The sequence below is a fragment of the Oncorhynchus clarkii genome, chromosome 30 (genome assembly GCF_045791955.1).
Source record: "Oncorhynchus clarkii lewisi isolate Uvic-CL-2024 chromosome 30, UVic_Ocla_1.0, whole genome shotgun sequence".
NCBI lineage: Eukaryota > Metazoa > Chordata > Actinopteri > Salmoniformes > Salmonidae > Oncorhynchus > Oncorhynchus clarkii.
The window spans coordinates 42493221-42516724 of record NC_092176.1 but is presented as its reverse complement, the minus strand read 5'-3'; the positions used below and the strand labels follow the sequence as shown (position 1 = coordinate 42516724).

The 23504-nt window shown below is 40.7% G+C and overlaps 1 pseudogene; it reads right to left on the bottom strand.

Annotated features, from left to right (window-relative positions):
* Nucleotides 1-9795: 9795 nt before the first annotated feature.
* Nucleotides 9796-21144, bottom strand: LOC139389343 (interferon-induced GTP-binding protein Mx2-like; annotated as a pseudogene).
* Nucleotides 21145-23504: the final 2360 nt, after the last annotated feature.

Below are 23504 nucleotides of genomic sequence, written 5' to 3'. Positions count from 1 at the left end.
GTACAACGCGCCTTGTATCGAATCCCGGCCTTAGGCTACTGTAGGAGTAAGTAGCATTAGTACATCCAGTCTAGACCAGACCAATGGTGTATTGATCTAAACGGCGACCCAAATCCCAAGGCAGCACCAGAGATTATGGGTTGGGTATTTAATGAGTGTCAGCAGTCTGGAAGTTTCCCCTCGTCTCCCAACATGTAAATGGTGTAGCCTCCGGCCTGACTGACTGACTCTGAACTGGCCTGACTGACTGACTCTGAACTGGCCTGACTGACTGACTCTGAACTGGCCTGACTGGTGCCCAGACTAGCCCCAGGGCTCTCCTCCTACCAAAGCCCCACCATACAGACCCTAACCTGGGGCTGCACAGCCCCCATACAGCAGTGGCAAACAGTGACTAAAGGACCTAGGCCTTCAGAAGGACCAAAAATATTCCAATGGACTGTATCAGAATTCTGAAAAAATATATAGAAAATAACAGAAAACATAGCATAACTTAATGTCCCTGGCATATATTCGTTAGACGGACCACTACAGTTCTATTGAAGGAAAAGCATTACTTTTTATTGACATTATGAATAAACCAAACAGTCCTGCAGGCCGCACACACACACACACAATATGTGACACATAGCATAAAATACTTTGCACTTTGTACACAATTTATGGTGGCCAACACCACTATCACCAATAGCGACAATAACGGTGTCACGTCGAAGGGGATAGCGAATGTAACGAAAATGCAACCCAGTATATAGTCATACCAATACAAAAGTACAACCATTTCATGTCCAAAAATGAAAAAAAAACAAACAGCTATTACTTCCCATTGCAGATATATTTGATCAAGTTCATCACACTAACCTGTGATCTACAATTTAAATGCAACAATGTTTCAAAAAAACTAACAGCAAGCAAGCAGCTATAGCTAATAGTAAGCAAGCAGCTATAGCTAATAGCAAGCAGTAATAGCTAATAGCAAGCAGTAATAGCTAATATCAAGCAGTAATAGCTAATAGCAAGCAAGCAGTAATAGCTAATAGCAAGCAAGCAGCTATAGCTAATAGTAAGCAAGCAGCTATAGCTAATAGCAAGCAGCAATAGCTAATAGCGAGCAGTAATAGCTAATAGCAAGCAAGCAGCTATAGCTAATAGCAAGCAAGCAGCTATAGCTAATAGCAAGCAAGCAGCAATAGCTAATTGCAAGCGAGCAGTAATAGCTAATAGCAAGCAACGATAGATAATAGCAAGCAAGCAGCGATAGCTAATAGCAAGCAAGCAGCTATAGCTAATAGCAAGCAGCAATAGCTAATAGCAAGCAACGATAGCTAATAGCGAGCAGTAATAGCTAATAGCAAGCAAGCAGCTATAGCTAATAGCAAGCAAGCAGCTATAGCTAATAGCAAGCAAGCAGCAATAGCTAATTGCAAGCAAGCAGCAATAGCTAATTGCAAGCAGCAATAGCTAATAGCAAGCAGCAATAGCTAACAGCAAGCAACGATAGCTAATAGCAAGCAAGCAGCTATGGCTAATAGCAAGCAAGCAGCTATAGCTAATAGCAAGCAGGCAACGATAGCTAATAGCTAGCTAGCAAGCAAGCAACGATAGATAATAGCAAGCAAGCAGCTATAGCTAATAGCAAGCAGGCAACGATAGCTAATAGCTAGCTAGCAAGCAAGCAACGATAGATAATAGCAAGCAAGCAGCTATAGCTAATGGCAAGCAGCTATAGCTAATAGCAAGCAAGCAGCTATAGCTAATAGCAAGCAGCAATAGCTAATAGCAAGCAAGCAGCAATAGCTAATTGCAAGCAGCAATAGCTAATAGCAAGCAGCAATAGCTAATAGCAAGCAGCAATAGCTAACAGCAAGCAACGATAGCTAATAGCAAGCAAGCAGCTATAGCTAATCGCAAGCAAGCAGCAATAGCTAATAGCAAGCAAACAGCAATATCTAATACCAAGCAATCATTAATAGCTAATAGCAAGCCATCAGTAATAGGTAATAGCAAGCAGCAGAAATAGTAAAAAAGCAAGTAAGCAGCTATAGCTAATAGCTGTCACGACCTGACCTTAGTTATCTTTGTTTTTTTTATTATTTTGGTCAGGTCAGGGTGTGACTAGGGTGGGTATGTTAGTTTTGTATTGTCTAGGGTTTTTTATAAGTCTAGGTATATGTAGGTCTATGGTGGCCTGAATTGGTTCCCAATCAGAGGCAGCTGTTTATCGTTGTCTCTGATTGGGGACCATATTTAGGTAGCCATTTCCCATAGGGTATTTATGGGTTCTTATTCTATGTTTAGTTGCCTGTATGCACTTCTCATATTTAGCTTCAAGGTTTGTTTTGTTGTTTTTGTTAGTTTGTTCAGTGTTCATTCGTCTAATAAAAGAGAATGTATGCATATCACACTGTGCCTTGGTCTCCTCCAAACAACGACCGTGACAATAGCAAGCAAGCAACAATAGCTAATAGCAAGCAAGCAGTAATAGCAAGCAAGCAGTAATAGCAAGCAAGCAGTAATAGCAAGCAAGCAGTAATAGCAAGCAAGCAGTAATAGCTAATAGCAAGCAGTAATAGCTAATAGCAAGCAGTAATAGCTAATAGCAAGCAGTAATAGCTAATAGCAAGCAGTAATAGCTAATAGCAAGCAGTAATAGCTAATAGCAAGCAGTAATAGCAAGCAGTAATAGCAAGCAAGCAGTAATAGCAAGCAAGCAGTAATAGCAAGCAAGCAGTAATAGCTAATAGCAAGCAAGCAATAATAGCTAATAGCAAGCAAGCAGTAATAGCTGATAGCAAGCAAGCAGTAATAGCTAATAGCAAGCAAGCAGTAATAGCTAATAGCAAGCAAGCAGTAATAGCAAGCAAGCAGTAATAGCAAGCAAGCAGTAATAGCTAATAGCAAGCAAGCAGTAATAGCTAATAGCAAGCAAGCAGTAATAGCTAATAGCAAGCAAGCAGTAATAGCTAATAGCAAGCAAGCAGTAATAGGTAATAGCAAGCAAGCAGCAACAACAAAAACAGTGCCACTCACCAGATGATGATAATTTGTAAACAAAGTTTGAAAGTTAAACTTGAAAAGGGTGATGCTAGCAAATTAGCATAGCAAATTAGCAACAACATCCACCTTGAACTTGGTAGCAGCTGCTGAAAGCCGCTGTCAACACTGTCACACCACTACAACTCAAGCTAGCTAACTTTACTAGCATTAGCATGGGAAAACTACGGCTTGCAACACTTATTATATTGTCTTGCTGTCACGCCCTGAACATAGAGAGCTTTTAAATCTCTATGTTGGTTAGGTCGGGGTGTGACTAGGGTGGGTCATCTAGGTGATTATGTTTCTATGTTGGCCTGGTATGGTTCCCAATCAGAGGCAGCTGTTTATCATTGTCTCTGATTGGGGATCATATTTAGGCAGCCATTTCCCCTTTGTGCTTTGTGGGATCTTGACTATGTATTGCCTGTGAGCACTACAGCAGCGTCATGTTTCGGTTTGCATATATTGTTTTCTTTGAGTTTCACTTCAAAATAAAGAGGATGGAACCATACCACGCTGCATCTTGGTCCACTCATTGTAACGAACGTGACACTTGCTCGTGCTTCTTTTTTGGGGCGGATTTTAGGGCAGACTAAAACCAGTGTATTGCTACCACCTGCTGAATATCAGCATGATATTATGTATTGTGAGGGTGCTCAGTAGTGGCATGTCTAGGCCTAAACATGTCAGAAAAAAAAAAAAAAGATCCAGCCAATTCAAGTCTAAATGTGATTGGATCATTCCACTGTCACTCCAAAGTTCTGCTCGGCAGAGGCCTTCTGTCCATCTTCTGAAGACTTAGCCAATGGCTGGCTGAGCTAGTTCGATTTTTCTAACCAGAGACTTCCTAAGTAAATCCTGATTGGATAGGTTTTTCTGTTCAGTATTAACCCTTCTCTTTCCAAAACAAACTGAAAAGATGAACTCAGAAAAGTATGGCAATTATTGTAAAGATGAAATAGAAATTGTATTAAATATATTTTTTATAAATCCTTAGGTCTTCTCTGAAGGCCCTGACGGTTCCCCACTGCCAAACAGCCCCTACTTCACACCTAGAGCTCTGACTGACTGACTCAACTGGTCGGGCCAGCATCCAGACTAGCCCCAGGGCTCTCCTCCCTAACACAGCCCAAACCATACACCTGGGGTTCAGCAGTGTGAAAAGGGTATTTATTAACTTATAGCTTAGTAAGTTGACAGGAGCAGTCTTTCCCTGTCTGTCTGAGGCTTGGGACAGGACTGAGCACCACCACATCTGTGCTACTGACAGTTCCATGTGTATCTTCAAATCCGTGAGTGACATGACTGTTGCTACGGTAACAGTATTACCCTCCGGGTCTCAGTAATCACAGTCAGCATCGCCCTCTAGTGGTGACAATCTGATATCTGCAGAAATGGACTTCAGAATCTCCTCATTTCGGGGATAAGGATTCAAACCTTGTTCACAATGCACCATTTTAAAGGGTAATTTACCGATTGAGCAGACTTCTGCAGCGTTTACCGCGAATCCTTTTCCATTTTCCACATGCGAGGGAGACTTCCCCGGTGAGAAGTCCCTTGCGAAGCACTGGCCAGTCAGTCAAAGAGAGGTGACAGGGCGATGATACTCTTTACCATATCGGAACGACATCCTGACGTAGGTGTAGAGAAGGAACGCTGCCGTAGTTCCCCCCAGCTAATTGTGCAACGCAAGATTTGCTTGCTTAGGGTAGTCGTCCTTATAGTCCTCCGCAAGTAGGCAGTTGTTGCATTTAAAATTGGGTCGGTCCACAGTGTCCCGGGAAAGAGCACCTGAAAACAACACTATACATAGAAGTCATTCGACTCACAGTGAGACAGACGCAGGGAGATGTAGAGTGGGACTTGTAGAACACACAGGATTCCAAAGCTGAGAGACACCAGTCTAGGACGTGAGGAACAACACACACATTCAATTGACCTATAGCGCTGAACTTATGTGATACGGGTTAAATCAAGCCCTAAATTACCATGACAACAAAAACAACTAATTAAATGCTGTTATTGTTTCAGAGACAGATTCAGGCTACAATATAACCCACATGTAAACTGTAATTCTTCATTAAAAGTTTTTTTGTGTTTTTGTTGTTGCTTTATCTCATGTATTCCTGCCTGCTAGAACATCAACCTCATATCAAAACAGAATGCAGTGTAAATGTATTTAATGTAAAACAGACAAACATTTAAAACAACTGGGTACGATCCTTAAAATTATTAACAAATGATTATGGCCATTACCATTGAGACGATAAGGAAAATTCTCGAAGCTGACTTTGGACAAATGAACAAATTGTGTTCAAGAGAGACCTAAGACAACAACATAGCAAGGCAGCAACACATGACAACACAACATGGTAGCAACACAAAACATGACAACACAACATGGTAGCAACACAACATGACAACAACATGGTAGCAACACAACCTGACAACAACATGGTAGCAACACAACCTGACAACAACATGGTAGCAACACAACCTGACAACAACATGGTAGCAACACAACATGATAACAACATGGTAACAACACAACATGACAACAACATGGTAGCAACACAACATGATAACAACATGGTAGAAACACAACCTGACAACAACATGGTAGCAACACAACCTGACAACAACATGGTAGCAACACAACCTGACAACATGGTAGCAACACAACATGATAACATGTAGGGGTCGGGACGAGACAGACAGGCAGCTTTTCTCAGCCAATCATGACTCTATTATTTGTTATGGATATATATTAACAAATGTCAATAGGAAAACATAAAATGCAGCTAGTTTGCTGTCATTCCAGCTTCAGTTTGAAGTGATTGTGTTAGCTATATAGTTGGCTATCTCTTCTGAACAGTGACCTGGTAAGAAAGCAAATGTTCTATGACAGGCTGCACTGTTTGACGAGACTGTGTTAGCCAACGTTGGCTAGCTAGTAAGCAAGCCATTCATTTATAATGAACGACTGGGTTGCGTCTCTGGCAATCGAACCAATTGAACGAACGACCAGCCGGCTTGGGTAGCAACCCTAGATTTGTGTCGAGACTTTCTCTTGTGGAAGGATGAAATGGGGTGAAGAAATTCATCAAAATGACTTTTTTAATGAATATGCAGTACCAGTCAAAAGTTTGGGCACAGCTACTCATTCAAGGGGTTTTCTTTATTTTTACTATTTTCAACATCGTAGAAAACTATGAAATAACACATATGGAATCATGTAGTAACCAAAAAAAAGTGTTAAACAAATCAAACTATATTTGAGATTGTTCAAAGTAGTCATCCTTTGCCTTGATGACAACTTTGCACACTCTTGGCATTCTCTCAACCAGCTTCATGAGGAATGCTTTTCCAACAGTCTTGAAGGAGTTCCCACATATGCTGAGCACTTGTTGGCTGCTTTTCCTTCACTCTGCGGTCCAACTCATCCCAAACCATCTCAATTGAGTTGAGTTTGGGTGATTGTGGAGGCCAGGTCATCTGATACAGCACTCCTTCACTCTCCTTCTTGGTCAAATAGCCCTTACACAGCCTGGAGGTGTGTTGGGTCATTGTCCTCTTGAAAAACAAATAATAGTCCCAATAAGCGCAAGCCAGATGGGATGGCTTATCGCTGCAGAATGCTGTGGTAGCCATGCTGGTTAAGTGTGCCTTGAATTCTAAATACATCACAAACAGTGTCACTAGCAAAGCACCATCACACCTCCTCCTCCATGCTTCACAGTGAAAACCACACATGCGGAGATAATCTGTTCACCTAATCTAATGTCCATTGCGTGTGTTTCTTGGCCCAAGCAAGTCTCTTCTTCTTATTGGTGTCTTTTAGCAGTGGTTTCTTTGCAGCAATTCGACCATGAAGGCCTGATTCACGCAGTCTCCTCTGAACAGTTGATGTTAAGATGTGTCTGTTTCTTGAACTCTGTGAAGCATTTATTTGGGCTGCAATTTCTGAGGCTGGTAACTCGAATGAACTTATCCTCTGCAGCAGAGGTAACTCTGGGTCTTCCTTTCCTGTGGCGGTCCAAATGAGAGCCAGATTCATCATAGCGCCTGATGGTTTTTGCGACTGCACTTGAAGAAACTTTCAAAGTTCTTGAAATGTTCCGTATTGACTGACCTTCATGTCTTAAAGTAATGATGGACTGTCATTTTTCTTTGCTTATTTGAGCTGTTCTTGCCATAATATGGACTTATTCTTTTACCAAATAGGGATATCTTCTTTACACCACCCGTACCTTGTCACAACACAACTGATTGGCACAAACACATTAAGAAGGAAAGAAATTTCACAAATGAACTTTTAACAAGGTGCACCTGTTCATTGAAATGCATTCCAGGTGACTACCTCATGAAGCTGGTTGAGAGAATGCCAAGAGTGTGCAAAGCTGTCATCAAGGCAAAGGGTGGCTACTTTGAAGAATCTCAAATATAAAATACATTTTGATTTGTTACTTTTTTGGTTACTACGTGATTCCATATGTGTTATTTCATAGTTTTGATGTCTTCACTATTATTCTACAATGTAGCAAATAGTAAAAATAAAGATACATTGTATCCAATCTTTTGACTGGTACTGTGTGTCAATCATTGTTTGAATATGTTGGTTACCCTGTTGTATAAAACTGATAATGCCCTCGAAGCTGGTGTTGGGAGGATATAATGGCAGGGTTTGCCAGCCCTCGACTTTGTCTCAGGCCTAACATCCACGCCAATATATCTATCCTCCAATCAGCAGCTTCTCAGACATTATCACTGAATCAGATGTCTGTTACATGTCTTGCTAATAGATGTTCTCTTCTCTCTCGTTCCACAGATCTACTCTGCTAATTAGAGTCTAGAGTTTCTGAAGGAGGAACCAAGTCAACCCAGTCTGACAACAAAGCACTGTGGGGGATGTCCAAATAACAGAATTCCTGTTTGGATGGGAAACTACAGTCTGACCTGTTCTGTTTAGCAGATCAGGAACTGTTCTGTTCTCCGGTCATGGAGAGTTTGGTCTTCTTCATGTTGTATGTTTCCAGGAAAACTTTTTTCATCTCTTTTGAATGAATTTCTAATCTTTATTATTTTTTTAAACAAATAAATAATAAGTTACGACCATCGTGAGGAGGAGAGGAAAGTCCAGGGAAATGTTTTTGTTGTCCTTTTGGCGACTGCTGAAAACGTAACAAAACACACCGTGTATTTACACCGGGTGACACTGTTGATAAAAATCTCCGGACATTTTGAAGATGTATTTGACTTTCTACAGGAGTTGAGTGTTGGGCTGCTGGATGGCCAACTGATTCAGTCCTAACGTGTACAACGAACAGGCTGCTCTCTCTCTCTCTCTCTCTCTCTCTCTCTCTCTCTCTCTCTCTCTCTCTCTCTCCTGATAATCAGTGTTTTGGTGTTCTGCCACTAACCAGTATGTTCCTGATAATCAGTGTTATGGTGTTTTGCCACTAACCAGTATGTTCCTGATAATCAGTGTTATGGTGTTCTGCCACTAACCAGTATGTTCCTGATAATCAGTGTTTTGGTGTTCTGCTACTAACCAGTATGTTCCTGATAATCAGTGTTATGGTGTTCTGCCACTAACCAGCCACTTTGATGGAATAAATATAGCTTTGGAGGACTGTCCTGTGCTGAAACGCTTCAAGCACTCAAGATTATCCATCCTGTGATAGTGGCGTACCTAACCACTATGCCCCTCCCATGAGTATGGTAGTATAGAAATGCAATGCGGTTGTATCGCCCCCTTGTGGTTGAGTTAAGTAAGTGCTGTGGCGGAGCAGAGTTGAGCCAGTGAATGAGTTGATTTATGTAATAGTGGAGATTGTGTGTGAGCTGAGGAGTTGGACATTTTTTTTCCTCAGTTAATGCTGGATCAAACGTTCTTCCTCATAGGTTGTACTTTCTTCATATTATTGTTTTCATCATATTTGTTTTATTTATCCTCTCTGTAGTCGTCATTATTTAATATTATGGATATTTACAAATATTTTATTGTATTTGTTATATCATTTTGTACTAGGTACATTTCATTGTTATTAGATTTTGCCTTAAACTGATTATTTTTTGATCAAGTTTGTATGAGAACACTTCATTTTTAGGATTCTAGTATACACTTTGAAGTTAAAACATATTGGTCACGTTCCAGGCCCACTACATTGTAGGCGTGGCAAAGCTGATATCTGTCCAGGCGTCTGCAATGTAGTCGTTCTGGAACGCGGCCATTGACTGACGTATAGCGTTGCCTTGTCTTTTGCAGTTTCTCCTCTCTACGTGATATTGTGGTTTGACTGTGTAAAGACTTCTGTTTTCCCTGTGTTTATCTGTGTTTTTGTATTTGGACTGTTAAGCTGGAATAGATCACCTGTTTTATTACTGAGTTCGTTGTTAGAAGAGAAAGTGACAAAGTTAATTTAAAAAATGCTTAAGTTAATGGAGGAATCTGTTCATGATTATTACCTATCAGACTAATTCAATTTCCATGTGAATTGACATATTTCATGGCTTGACCTTGTATCAACCTGAGTTGACGAAGGAATCTCTATCTGTTATGGTGGTTAGGTGCTATATTAACCCTATAATCACTGACAATGGACTACTGGTAGAGAATATACTGAAGCTGCCCCTACCTTTTTTAATTAGGTTATTATTCACAATTCATGAGCATTTGATCTGGAAACATTTTGAGACTAGGGAATCATATTACTCACATTTCTGTTGAATAGGAATAGACAAGATATAGCTTCGTCGTCATCATCATCATCATCATTATTATTATTTAAAGACATTGCATTAGGCCATTACTGCCTCTTCAAATAAAACAGTGTATTTTGCCTGTCTGTGGACCATTTGTAAAATAGGAATGACATCAAAACATTTGTGTAAAATTGAATCAGATTATACTTAAACTAATATTTTGTGACAAAATCTCAGATTTTTGGCATTGTCAAAAACCCACTCTGTTCTCATAGGCTACTATCTTGTCATTGGCCAGTCCAAGACGCTCCACACGGGACCGTAAAGCTGATCTTCTTCGGCCAATCTCTGATTCCTCCGTCAGCATCTCGTCCAAGTCATCGCTGTTCAGCAGGCCCAACATTTTACTGCAAAGGATCCTGGCTGACTCCTTCAGGATGAAGTAACGGATCAGCATGGGCACCTGGTCCGCCAGTCGCTGCACCACGATCTGAGAGAGAGGTAGGCAGGAGGGGAGAGGAAAATAAAGTTTAAGTGAGACCTGGAGTGACGACTGACAATTCTCTGTTTTGTCGGGGCTAATCTCGTGGCCAGACTACGTAAACATGAATGGTACCATAGGACTGTCTTTATACTATTGGACAACAAGCAGCAATTTCCGGTGCTTTTTTTTTTTCATCACTGGTTATTTAGACAAATCCCGATTTCACAGATGTTAGCATTTGTTTTTGTATTTCGGGAAGGAGTAGGGGTCATTCGGCTCGTAAATGTCCCGTAAATTCTAAAGAGAGAGAGGATGGAGCGCCTCGATCACTGCATCGCTTCTCTTAACGCGTTTGGACTCAGAACGTCATTGAGCAGTTGACCAATTACGTGAGACTTTTAGTTCTGGGTTAACCAAGATTGTCAGAACTAGCGTGTTAACTTTAGAGCTAGCAATCAGTTGTTGGGGATGTTAGGGGTTAATTTGTGACGATGGGTATTTTAACCACTAAATTTAAAGGGATACTGTGAAATTCTGGACATTAAACCGTTTTTCTATTTATCCAGTCAGATTAACTGGAGTTGGCGCAATAACTGTTAGATGCTGCATGATTTTCATCCTGGTATATATCCTTCTGCACGTAGCTAGTGTACTTTATATCTCCAAGTTGAAACTCACACACTGGTTGAATCAACGTTGTTTCCACATCATTTCGAGGAAATGATGTCGAACCAATGTGGAATAGACGTTTGAATTGACGTCTGTGCCCAGTTGGCAGTGCATTCTACCTCATAGTATGCCTTGAGCAGCTCAGGGTATTTGCTCCTGGTGTCGTAACCGGAGCAGTCTGGGGTTTCCTCCTCAGGATTCAATGTTTCAAAGAAGATATCATCCTGTGTGTAGACCTGCATCTCCATTTGAAACTGTTCCTCGATCCTCTTCATCACTATGTTTGACTGCCATTCCTGGATGTTTTCAATGTTTTTCTATGAGTTCAAACAAAGAGTAAGTGCTCTATTCAGTCTGCATTGTGGATGTTCAGCTCTATTCAATCTGTATTGTGGATGTTCAGCTCTATTCAATCTGTATTGTGGATGTTCAGCTCTATTCAATCTGTATTGTGGATGTTCAGCTCTATTCAATCTGTATTGTGGATGTTCAGCTCTATTCAATCTGTATTGTGGATGTTCAGCTCTATTCAATCTGTATTGTGGATGTTCAGCTCTATTCAATCTGTAATTGCCATTTAAATACATTTTCCGATTGACCTGACGTATTCACCGTTTACTATGGATGCAGCCTCCGCCGAACGCCTAAACCATGCCTTTAAATTTCAATGGACCTATAGCGCCGAACTTCAGCGATACGCTATAGCCAGCGATACGCTATAGCCAGCGATACGCTATAGCGATACGCTATAGCCAGCGATACGCTATAGCCAGCGATACGCTATAGCCAGCGATACGGGTTAAATTAAGCCCTAAATTACCACGAGGACAAAAACAACTAACTTTGGATGCAGGGAGGCATTGTAAAACTGTTATTGTTTCAGAGACAGATTCAGATCCAAGTATCTTGTTGTGGGTTTATTTTGAACATTTTAGGCTACAAAATAACCCATATGTAAGCGTAATTCTTCATCAAAAGTATATATATATATATTTTGTTGTTGCTTTATCTCATGTATTCCTGCCTGCTAGAACATCAACCTCATATCAAAACACAGAATACAGTGTAAATGTATTTAATGTAAAACAGACAAACATTTAAAACAACTGGGTGTGATACTTAAAATTAGACGGCATAATTTGTGTAAATAAAACATATGTTTTAACGGTCTTGTTAACAAATGATTATGGCCATTACCATTGAGACGTGCTGAAGATAAGGAAAATTCTCAAAGCTGACTTTGGACAAATTAACAAATTGTGTATGCACCATTTCTGAAAAACACAAAGGAATGCATTTGTTAATGGGATAGACAAAATGTAACGTAACATTATTTTCAATTGACCTTTTAGTTGTAGCTGATTCACCAAAACTTCCTTTCCTGAGTGCTTAATAAGCATGTTTGTCTTGTCAGAAGTTCCACAGAGCCCCCCATACACGATGCATCAGAGCCCCCCCCATACACGATGCATCAGAGCCCCCCCCATACACGATGCATCAGAGCCCCCCCCCCCCATACACAATGCATCAGAGCCCCCCCCATACACGATGCATCAGAACCTCCCCCCCCATACACGATAAATCAGAGCCCCCCCATACACGATGCATCAGAACCCCCCCCCCCCCCATACACGATAAATCAGAGCCCCCCCCCCCCATACACGATAAATCAGAGCCCCCCCCATACACGATGCATCAGAGCCCCCCCATACACGATGCATCAGAGCCCCCCCCCCATACACAATGCATCAGAGCCCCCCCCATACACAATGCATCAGAGCCCCCCCCCCCCATACACGATAAATCAGAGCCCCCCCCATACACGATGCATCAGAGCCCCCCCCCCCATACACAATGCATCAGGGCCCCCCATACATGATGCATCAGAGCCCCCCATACACAATGCATCAGAGCCCCCCCCCATACACGATGCATCAGAGGCCCCCCATACACGATGCATCAGAGCCCCCCATACACAATGCATCAGAGCCCCCCATACACGATGCACAGAGCCCCCCCCCCCCCATACACGATGCATCACAACAATACATTTCACAGGTGCAATGAAGGGACTTTCAGAAATTGCAATGCACTATGGGACATCACATGGAATCTAGGGCTTCTGGTTAGTTACCTCTGATTTTCTGGAGTGTCATCATAGCTGGTTCCCTAAGTTTAGCCACTAGTCTTTGAACAACGCGTTTAAATTCCATGTAGTTAGTGAATCCTGGCAGCTCACTTCCCCTGTGCTTCAGATCATATTCATCCACCACTTGTTGCACTACTTCGTGGTCTAAATGGAGAAAAAAATACAGAGATTTAGAGAAATTGTTAAATGTTAATAATTTTGGAAAATATAATCGATTATAATTACTTTTTGTATGACGTTACTATTAGTATAATAACAATAATATTGTGATTGATTAATTCTGTTGTACACAGTGGTGTAGTAGAGGGTAAATGCCTGTAGGTGGCGTTTCGCAGAAAAATGCTTTGAAAATACAAGGGATGTTTTTTTTTTCTTCACCGCGAACAGCGATCAATGTTTACTCACCAATTTATTGTTGTGCATCTTACTGGTTGTGTGTCTTACACAGTTAACAATACTAGTGTACATATCTGTGTACGTGTACTGTAGTATCAGTACAAGTTATGGATATAGACATGTTGAGCAATAGCCTGTCTATTCAAAAGTGTACCTACAATTTGGCTTGGCGTTTTGAAGACTTTTCATCCAATCTGCAAATTCACTTCGCATGAGGACAAATAGATTTTCCTCGACAATCTTATCCCCTGTGGACAGACGAGTAATCTTCTCATTGAACTCTGTTATGATCTGAAGGGAGAAAAATAACATAAACACCTTCTGACTCCTCTGTAGTTCACATTTAATCCTCTTTTAAAGAACTAAAGTTAGTTATAGTATTACTTTTAGTAACAATGTTTATTTAATTTTTTATTTAAACTTGATTTAACTAGGCAAGTCAGTTAAAGAACAAATTCTTATTTACAATGATATCCTACCAAAAGTCAAAAGACCTCCTGCGGGGACGGGGGCTGGGATTTAAAATAAATAAATAAAATAATATATATATATATGTAAAAATCTAGGACAAAACACACATCATGACAAGAGAGACTACACAACATTACATAAAGAGAGACCTAAAACAACAACATAGCAAGGCAGCAACACATGACAACACAGCATGGTAGCAACACAACATCACAACAGCATGGTAGCAACACAACATCACAACAACATGGTAGCCGCACAACATCACAACAACATGGTAGCCGCACAACATCACAACAACATGGTAGCCGCACAACATCACAACAACATGGTAGCCGCACAACATCACAACAACATGGTAGCCGCACAACATCACAACAACATGGTAGCCGCACAACATCACAACAACATGGTAGCCACACAACAACATGGTAGCCGCACAACATCACAACAACATGGTAGCCGCACAACATCACAACATCATGGTAGCCGCACAACATCACAACAACATGGTAGCCGCACAACATCACAACAACATGGTAGCCGCACAACATCACAACAACATGGTAGCCGCACAACATCACAACAACATGGTAGCCGCACAAAACATGGTACAATGTAATGTTTTAAATTTGAGCAATAATATTGACAACGTTGTGTTATTTGTATGGAGAAAAAAATACTTTACTCCTACTAATGGTGTGTTTGGATCCTTTTCTGAGGAACTCGTAGTTGGTGAAGGCATACGAGTGCTTTTGAAGTCGGAAAAACAATGAAACCAAATAGATTTTAACTAGATTTGAGCTAGATGCCTAAACTAGCTAACATTGCTAATAATATTAGTTTCCTAGGAACGCGAAGCGAGGCGGCCATCTCTGTCGGCGCCGGAAGAGGCGCCGACAGAGATGAATTGGTCCACTCACACAGACAGCATCGTGAAGAAGGCGCAGCAGCGCCTCTTCAACCTCAGGAGGCTGAAGAAATTCGGCTTGTCACCAAAAGCACTCACAAACTTCTACAGATGCACAATCGAGAGCATCCTGGCGGGCTGTATCACCGCCTGGTATGGCAACTGCACCGCCCTCAACCGTAAGGCTCCCCAGAGAGTAGTGAGGTCTGCACAACGCATCACCGGGGGCAAACTACCTGCCCTCCAGGACACCTACACCACCCGATGTCACAGGAAGGCCATAAAGATCATCAAGGACATCAACCACCCGAGCCACTGCCTGTTCACCCCGCTATCATCCAGAAGGCGAGGTCAGTACAGGTGCATCAAAGCTGGGACCGAGAGACTGAAAAACAGCTTCTATCTCAAGGCCATCAGACTGTTAAACAGCCACCACTAACATTGAGTGGCTGCTGCCAACACACTGACACTGACTCAACTCCAGCCACTTTAATAATGGGAATTGATGGGAAATGATGTAAATATATCCCTAGCCACTTTAAACAATGCTACCTTATATAATGTTACTTACCCTACATTATTCATCTCATATGCATACGTATATACTGTACTCTATATCATCGACTGTATCCTTATGTAATACATGTATCACTAGCCACTTTAAACTATGCCACTTTGTTTACATACTCATCTCATTTGTACATACTGTACTCGATACCATCTACTGTATCTTGCCTATGCTGCTCTGTACCATCACTCATTCATATATCCTTATGTACATATTCTTTATCCCCTTACACTGTGTACAAGACAGTAGTTTTGGAATTGTTAGTTAGATTACTTGTTATTACTGCATTGTCGGAACTAGAAGCACAAGCATTTCGCTACACTCGCATTAAAATCTGCTAACCATGTGTATGTGACAAATAAAATTTGATTTGATTTGATTTGATTTGATATTAGCTTGCTTATGTTGACATTGGGTCAAACTAGATACATTGTCCATATTATTGGGGTTGTCAATATTGTAACGACTCTGGGTTTATAGGGCGGAAATCGGCATGCTTTTGCGGCACAGTCGATAGCGCACCGGACCTCGGGCTCGAATGTCAAGGGTTCGAAGGTTCGAGACCTGCTCACGACAGTGCGTGTGCTTGGCCGGCGCGTTCCTGTAAGACGTAGACTCGCAAGCTAGCGCGAGGACGCGCTCTTTGAAACGACCCTGGGTTTATAAGCGCGGAAATCGACTCTGCGGCACAGTCGATAGCTCGAAGGTCGAGGGTTCGAGACCTGCTCCCTGCTGTTTCATTACAATATGTTTTACCATCTTTTGGTCGGAAAGGTGAGTGATGAAACATAAACAACGCGCAAACTCTGTATAATCATTCTGGTCCGAGTTTTCCATTTCGAACTCGGAGGATCATTCTAGTAGCTATTTCTAACTCGTATCTCAGTTTCCGATAGCATCCTAACGCATCAGCAATTGATGTGTAAACCAACGTGTTTCATTTGCTTGGCGTCCTTGTGAGAGTAACGCAAAATTAACATAAGTAAGACACAACTTTCCATAGAAAATAATATTGTAATATAAGGTGTTTATTTTATTGAACAAGTCATTTTTACTGGACCCCTACACTGCTCATAAGGGTTTTATATCTTTGTTATCTGTTATATTACTGTTTACTCCTGAAGAATCAATGGGTACCATTGGATTGGTTGAAATTGAACTGACCATTGAACAGTAGGAAATATACCAGATGTGCTTTATGTTAGTTAACATAGACTTAACATTTGGGAGACGGAAAAAACAATATGTATATTTAAGACGTCATAGTATAGGTGGAGACAGGAAAAAATATGTATATTTATTATGATGTCATAGTAAAGGTGGAGACAGGAAAAAATATGTATATTTATTATGATGTCATAGTAAAGGTGGAGACAGGAAAAAATATGTATATTTATTATGATGTCATAGTAAAGGTGGAGACAGGAAAAAATATGTATATTTATGGGTGAAGAATATTGCACAGAGAAGAATCTTCCAAAGTTGATACAGGTGAAAGACAGAGAAAGGTGAATGGTTACTTACGCCAATGAGGAACTCCTTCCTTTCTGCCCTTTCGGCCCACCCTCACACTCTACCAACGCCTTCCTCACGTTCCACAGCTGCTTTTTAATCTGATTGGACATATCTGGTAGGGATTTCTGACCAAAAAACAAACAAATACACAACTTAAACAGGCTGTCAGACACCAGACCTGGGGTGTACATGAGGCATACGGTAAAGGACAGATGATCGAATGATAATAGCACGTGGCTGGACTAACTTTGATGTGGTTGACCAGGGTATAGGTTAGCTTTGTGGCTAGGTGCTTGGTGGTTGCCCTTTCCTCAAGCAGGAGGGATCTATACATTGAAAAGGAGAGGAATTTAATTAACACATTTTAAAGTGTTACAAAAATGTAGTCACAATAATATGTCAACATGTACAGTTAGGTCCACAATTATTGGCACCCTTGATAAATATGAGCAAAATAGGCTTTATAAAGTATATAATTCAAATACTAAGCTATGTTGTATGCTAAAAATGATGACAATTATATTATTTTATACTAACCCAATTGCTAAAAATAAAAAGATTTTGTTTAACAAGTAAAAACATGTTTTTCAAAATTACTGGCACCCCTGTTTTCAATACCTCACCTTGCCAGGATAATGGCACTGAGCCTTTTTCTGAAATGTGTTTTGAGAATGGAGAACTGATTAGGAGGGGTCTTAGACCATTCCTCCATACAGAATCTTTCCTTGATATCCTTCATCTGCACTTATAGACTGCCCTCTTCAATTCAAACCACAGGATTTCAATGAGGTTCAAGTCAGGAGACTAAGGTGGACATTGCAAAATGTTGATTTTTGGGTCAATTAATCATTTCTTTGTGGATTTTGATGTGTCCTTGGGGTTATTGTCTTGCTGAAAGATCCACTTGGGGACAAGTTTCAGCCTCCTGGCAGAGAGGCGACCAGGTGTCTGGCCAAAATGTCCTGGTACTTGGTAAAGTTCATGATGCCGTTGACCTTAACGTGGGTTTAAGTACCATTGAGACTTGCCGCAAGTGGATCTTCCAGCAAGACAATAAGTTGAAAGTCATGGCTTGCTATTAAAAAGGTTGTAATGGTCAATCATAGCATAATGCATTTGAAAAACAACAACAATTAAAATGTACTTTACAAAACGCTACAGGCGTTAGGTACTATCAAATGCCTTGTACATCTGAGCAGTGATCTGGTACTGGTACTTCCTGTATATAGCTCCACATCGATCTGGTACTTCCTGTATATAGCTCCACATCGATCTGGTACTTCCTGTATATAGCTCCACATCGATCTGGTACTTCCTGTATATAGCAACATTCTTGTGATTTTATTATATTCCTCGTCTTACTATTTTATTTTGTATTATTATTCTTATTATTATTTTTACACTCTGCATCTTTGGGAAGAGCTCGTAAGCAAGTATTTCAGAGAAAAAAGTCTACACCAGTTGTATATTCGTGGCATGTGCCATTTGTTTTTGTTGTTGATTTCGTTAGAAATTTTACTTGAAGTGCTCGTGATCTTGGAAGAAGTCCAACTCCTCTTCAAGTGCCTGAGCTATGGACATTTTATCATCAATCTGCTTCTGACCACGACATTTCACAATGACGTAGCCCATATTCAGAGGAAGGGTTTTATTGCGGACAATTTCCAACACGTCCTTCTCCGTCCCCTTGTCTATCAGGTCTGGCTTCGTCAGAATGGCTGGAAGACCAAATGAAAGAAATGAAAAGCGTTACAATACGTAGATATCTAAGTGCTTAATTGTGACCATAACCATTTTCATCAACTGTAAAAAATTAAAATATATATATATTTTTTTAAATTTAAAAAAGGAAAGAAAACTCATCTTTATCATTTTTTTTACCCAGAGTTCTCGTTCCTTCAGGATCCACTTTTTGCACCATTTTCAGGGCTTCTGTCGTTGCTATGTCATTATAACATGGTATTACCACTAAGTTAATGGTTTTCTTTTTCGAAATGTATTTCATGATTAGACTTTTGATCTGCGGAAAAAGTAGAAGAGCAGGGAGCCACGTGGTACATTATCGTTTCGTGTTACATTATCGTTACGTGTTACATTATCATTACGTGTTACATTATCATTATTTGGTACATTATCGTTTTGTGTTACATCGTCATTACGTGGTACATTATCATTGTGTGTTACATTATCATTACGTGGTACGTTATCATTTTGTGGTACATTGTCATTACGTGGTACATTATCATTACGTGGTACGTTAGCATTACGTGGTACATTATCCGTACGTGGTACATTATCATTACGTGGTGCATTATCATTACGTGGTACATTATCATTACGTGGTACATTATCATTACGTGGTACATAATCAGAAATAACACTGCTTTCCTTTCCTTCACCTTCTACTAATCATTACCAGGAAACAACAGAAACATGACTCATTTTAAGGTTAATTCACATCTGCATGAAGTTAAACCTCCGTAATCAAAATGGTGGACTGTTATGATGAACTACAGTACGAGATAACCAAGCAAGTCTACTGGAGAAACTCCAAAAAGTGATCAACTCGAGACTCACTTGGGCTTCAATGTCCTCTGGTTGTCCTGGTACTGGTACCCTGGCGATCCCAGGCAAGTCGATCAGACTGAGATCACACACTGTGGAAGACTTGATTTTGAGAGTGATCAGATCTTCACATATCCCCACTCCCCTTCCAGCTAACTCGTTCTGAGCTGTTGAATCAATGTGAAAATTGTGATGGAATACATCTGCCTCATGCACAGAAAAACTGTAAAAAAAAAAAAAACCCACAAAGGACAAAGGAAAATCCCTGATATCACAATCGTACACTGTGTAAACCAGGATTGGTCAACCATTCTCCCGGAGAGCGACTGAGTGTGCTCCTCAAAGAGGTAGTTTCTGGTCTAAATCCGTCCTCGTTTTTACCCATCATACCTTGCTCAACGTGCCTCGCGACTTCTTCTCGGTCATCAAATTCAAAAGTTTTGTTTTTGTATGAGATGACAGCCTTCCACACCACTCCACTGACATAACAGAGTCTGAGTTCCAGTGGACACCTGGTGACGATACCTGGATGGGGAACAAGGCCGTACTAATGACAGATCATGATATGATAATATAACTCTGTCACGTCTAGCCCAAAGAGGTTTTAATGCCCTGACAAGACATACCCCTATCTGACACCTAAAATTATTGGTAGTGTATATTAAATAGTCTCTCAGTGATAAATCATGGCAATTCTAAGAGAACAGTCAACAGGTTATGCTATAGCTTACACACAACAAAAAAAAATACTTCACCGTTTGATAATGACATTGTGCCCACATAATACTCACCATTCCCTCTGGGCAGTGCCACCCCAGATAGGGCCTCAAGCACAGAGCTCTTTCCTGAACTCTGGTCTCCAACCACAGCAATGGATGGCAGGGGCAGCTCTTTCTCTATCCCAATGGATCTCAGGTAGTCTATTAATTCAATGAAGGGCCGGACCTTCTTCGCCAACTGGTCTTGGAACATGCTTGGGGTCATGTCGGGTACAAAACGATGACATGTTAAATGGTCAATTCATTTTTTTTAAATATTTTTTTTACATTTTTATTTCACCCCCTTTTTCTCCCCAATTTCGTGGTATCCAATTGTTGTAGTAGCGGGCTCGGGAGAGACGAAGGCTGAATGTCATGCATCCTCCGATACACAACCCAACCAGCCGTACTGCTTCTTAACACAGCGCGCATCCAACCCGGAAGCCAGCGGCACCAATGTGTCGGAGGCTACACCGTGCACCTGGCAACCTTGGCTAGCGCGCACTGCGCCCGGCCCGCCACAGGAGTCACTGGTGCGCGATGAGACAAGGAGATCCCTACCGACCAATCCCTCCCTAACCCGGACGACGCTAGGCCAATTGTGCGTCGCCCCACGGACCTCCCGGTCGCGGCCGGTTACGACAGAGCCTGGGCGCGAACCCAGGGACTCTGATGGCCCTTAACCACTGCGCCACCCGGGAGACCCAAATAGTTAATTTGTTGATTAGACTAATGTATGGCTAAATTGATTGAAAATGCAGCCGATGTAAAACTATTGTGGTACAGATCCATTTTTTATTATTGCGCTGCGAGACTGCAATAACAGATTGTAAATAGAGGCCAGTAATGCCTTTGTCATTAAAAACCAAAAACTGAAAGAATGTTGTCCCACCTAGGTCCATCTTCATCATCTGACATTTCTTGTCCTGTCCGGAATCCAAGAGAGGGCCTAAATGAAATACCATTTTAGATGAAATGAAACAACTGCAATTTCCCTAAATGTTTTCTCTAGATAGATAGATAGATAGATAGATAGATAGATAGATAGATAGATACCCAAGCATATGTCATAGTTCATCAATGTATTTAAGTATACAGAAGTATGTCTGTGATAAATATACTCAAGTATATTTAAAATGATTTAAATTGGAACAATTTTAAATAGATTTAATGCATTTAATGCTAACTTAATTAGTGTTTTGTTAACATTTAAGTATTATAAATACATAAATTATCTACATTTTGCATCTTTTACTTTCGGTTTTGTACACCAGCTTCAAACAGCTGAAAATACAATATTTTTCGGATATTGAAAATATATTTCAAAGCGGTTTAGAGTGTACACTGATTCTCTACAACTATACTTGCTTGTTTTGTCACATAAACTAAAATAACGCCAACAAATTCGAATTTTTAGAAAATGGCGCAGCGATTTCTGCATAGTGCGTCTTTAAGTGCAATGCTAGTGAACATACAGTATACTTAAAGACCGACAAACAATGCATTAAAAATACCTCTTTAATAAGTGTGTTGAAGTCTAATGATAGTATATGTATAGTATACTTAAGATATACTAGAAAAGTGCATATCCTATTTAAAGTATATTACATTAATTAGTAGTATTTGTATTTGTAATATATTAAAATATACCCCCCCCCCCCCCCCCCCGCTTGGGTAGATAGATTGAAAGAAACTACTTATGAAACTACCTATGCCCAGTTCTGAAGTATAAAATGTAACCTACAACATAACATTTCCATGAATAAAACCGACTTGAATTTGTCTTTAAAATAATCATACCTCGTTTTAAATCGAATCACTTAAGACACTAAACTGACCTCAGTCAAGACGTTATCTTGTGGTTTCTCTTGGGGATACTATGAAAATGACTTGTTCAATTGCATTTTATAATCCAGGCAGTTCAAAGAGTAATGATATGAAGCATATTACATCCAGGCTCAAATTCCTCAGGTCAATGTGACTTTCCATTGGTTTCTAAGGTCCAACTCAGTTCAAATACAGTAAAATATGTCAAATACAGTCTAAATGGAGAATACATATTCATTTGATTTAATGCTTGTCCTGCAGTGATGAAATATAGGTGTGTTTAGCTTAAACATCCTCAGATTACAATTGGCTCATTTAGCCCCCCTCTTCTCCCCTCTAACTATTCCCCAGGTCTTTGCAGTAAATGAAAATGTGTCCTCAGTCACCTTACCTGGTAACATAAATGTAAAATAAAATAAAATATTGATTGATTTACATATGCAGAGTAGGACTATTGGTCGTAGAATTATCTAGGAACAAGGCAAGGGCTTCCCCTATTAGCTTATGTGTTTTGATCATGGAGTATAGCGTTTTGGGGACCAGAGTAATTGACACATATATCATGGCAGCTTGACCTTGTATTAACTTTTGAGTTGCTAGAAGAAGCTCCATATTATGGATGTTAGGTACTGTAGTAAAGCTATAGTCCTATGAATCTTTATATACAGTATATTGGCCCGACTTTTATGATTTCCTTCGAGGGTTGTTATTGTCATTTGTGAAGACGGAATAATCAAATCAAATCAAAATGTATTAGTCACATGCGGGGGAGGGGGAGGGGGGGGGGGGGGGGGGGGGGGGGGGGCGTCAGGAGGTCCAGGATCCAGTTGCAGAGTGAAGTGTTTAGTCCCAGGGTCCTTGATTTTATTGATGAGCTTTGAGGGCACTATGGTGTTGAACGCTGAGCTGTAGTCGATGAACAGCATTCTCACATAGGTGAGTAGGTAGTTACAGAAGTTAAAGACGCAGACAGATGGACAGAAAGAAGACAGTTGGTGAACAAGAGAAGATGATGGGAATAAAGGTGACAACACGAAGACAAATCATTTGAAGATAAAGGGGAGGAGACAAAAATAAAAAACTGAGTCGGGTTGGGCCGGCAAGCAGTAATGCCATATACCAGTTGTGGTTTATTACTCGAGTCATTCATACTGTGCATTTTTTATAAACTTACAGTTGAAGGTATAATGTTTTTATGGATTTACTATGCTGCTATCTGTCGTTGGACGAATGCTGACTTGCGTCTTTCAAAAGCCACTTTAGAGGGTTGCCAGGGTGATGTATGACGCTTACTGGCGGCCATGTTGGAAGACCACCACATCAATTATTCTGTCAACAACAGCTGAGTGGCTACCCCAAGCTGTATGACAGGAATGGGAATTCATTGCCAAAGACCTGGCACAGCAGCTGTGGCACTGTTAAACAAGAATGGAATTGGAGGAGGCACGGAT